Consider the following 2,453-nt stretch of genomic DNA (forward strand, 5'->3'; position numbering starts at 1 on the left):
TTGACACGTCCTTCCTCCCCTGAGGCTCTATATGATAGACAGTCTCTCTGCCTAGTCTGCACCATCACCATGACAACCCATAGAGGAAGTCAAACACTCAGTGATGTCATTGTGTGGGTGGCTGTTGGGAAGGTTTGCAACACAGGTTAATTAAAAGGCATTGATTTGTAAACAGGCCACCTTCCTGCACTACCTCACCCTGGGACGCCCCCGTGCCGCCACAGCTTCAGATAGACCCCAAAGTACGTAGAGTAGCGTTGGAAGCACTGAGMTTARGAATCAACAAAACAGTGAGAATMCTAAAAGTCTCTCGTTCTCACATCAAAAAGRTAAATGAAACAGCACAGCTGTTTTGGAATTAATTATTTCCCATTAGTCCCTCACATTCAAATGTAACTCTGAGCACACGTGTGACATTTACAGAACATAATAATATTCCATCATAGCTCCTGGTAGATCGGGACGTTGTTTACACAAGATACAACTGGTATCCTTTAATCAGATGGGCCTCCTGTCTCTGATTGAGCTCTGTGCCGTTCTAGAAGGGGAACTGCTGAGGGTTGGTGGACTGTTGATTGATGTGTGGTCCTCTAATCTAGCCTGGTACTGTACTGGATTCCAGACATGGGTTTAAATAGTATTGTTTTTTGTTCAAAACCAATACTATTTGAGTATTTGAGTGTTGGCTTGGGCCTGCCCGTGGTGCCAGATGGGCAGGGGTTCAAGATGTGGGACAATCCCATTGGTTCCATTGTGAAGGGAAGCTAATTTGAAAGAAAACATCATTCGATTTGAACCTAGGACTGTACTTCAGTACTGTAGTCCTCAGCTGCATGCACTGTAGGGTGGCTCAATGTGATCCTCATTGCTGGAAGCAGAACTCCACTGCTCCATTGCTTTAACCTTGATCTCCTCAACACTGGTAATGTAATAATTGGGATCATTCAGATCCATCCCGATTCATCCACAACGTCACGTTGAGTTAAGGCCCGCTGGATGGAAAGCGCCTGYAYGCAACACAATCTGCTCTGCTASAGACATCAACATTTCTGATGTCTTGATTTATTAACATAGCCTGGCCTCTGATTCCAGAATATTCTGCTTTAGATTTATTCCATTTTTTGGGGGGTTTGTTGTTTTTATCATTTAAGGGGTGGTTTTAGGCAAGAAAGATGAATTTTGAGTGCCTGTTCCCAGAACAAGATTAAACCGCACTTCTGGTCTAAAATGCATGGAGAGTCTTCATTGAAAGTCTTCATTGAAAGAGCTTTGAAAGTGCAGGAATAGATTTTATCTGTGTCAGACTGAGTATTTGAATGGGTAACTGTTTGGAATGAACTGTGCATACGCTGTCTATTTAGTATATCTTCAGGGATGTACGGACACTCAGTCATACGCTGTCTATTTTAGTATATCTTCAGGGATGTACGGACACTCAGTCATACGCTGTCTATTTGAGGATACTCTCAGGATGTACAGACACTCAGTCATACGCTGTCTATTTTAGGACATCTTCAGGGATGTACAGACACTCAGTCATACGCTGTCTATTTTAGGACATCTTTAGGGATGTATGGACATCAGTCATCTGCTCGTCTTGTTGTGTTTTCAGGGATGTATGGACACCTCAGTCATCTGCTCGTCTTTGTGTTGTTCAGGATGTATGGACACTCAGTCATCTGCTCGTCTTGTTGTGTTTTCAGGGATGTATGGACACTCAGTCATCTGCTCGTCTGTTTTGTGTTTTCAGGGATGTATGGACACTCAGTCATCTGCTCGTCTTGTTGTGTTTTCAGGGATGTATGGACACTCAGTCATCTGCTCGTCTTGTTGTGTTTTCAGGGATGTATGGACACTCAGTCATCTGCTCGTCTTGTTGTGTTTTCAGGGATGTATGGACACTCAGTCATCTGCTCGTCTTGTTGTGTTTTCAGGGATGGAGAGAAGCTACTGGATGTTCCCTGGACTGGATCCTGTATCAGCAGCAGCTGTGGAAGTTTCATTTTGGATCTGGCTATCTATCAATATCATTTATTAATATCAGAATACAGCCCTTTAGACTAATGTGAGGAGGGTTGTCCAGTGTTCCTCAGCTCCTTCTGGACAGGTACATAATGGGACACTTCACGTTTCCTCAGCCCCTTCTGGACAGGTACATAATGGGACACATCACGTTTCCCAGCCCCTTCTGGACAGGTACATAATGGGACACTTCACGTTTCCTCAGCCCCTTCTGGACAGGTACATAATGGGACACTTCACGTTTCCTCAGCCCCTTCTGGACAGGTAAATAATGGGACTCGTCACATTTCCTCAGCCCCTTCTGGATAGGTATATAATGGACAGTCCACTTTACATCAAATCCCCCATGGAAAGGTACAGTCCACTTTAACCACCAACACCCCTTGTCCCCATAACGTACATGGGACAGTCTCACATTTCTTCTGAAAGGA

This window comes from Salvelinus sp. IW2-2015, unplaced genomic scaffold, assembly GCF_002910315.2.
Source record: "Salvelinus sp. IW2-2015 unplaced genomic scaffold, ASM291031v2 Un_scaffold4959, whole genome shotgun sequence".
NCBI lineage: Eukaryota > Metazoa > Chordata > Actinopteri > Salmoniformes > Salmonidae > Salvelinus > Salvelinus sp. IW2-2015.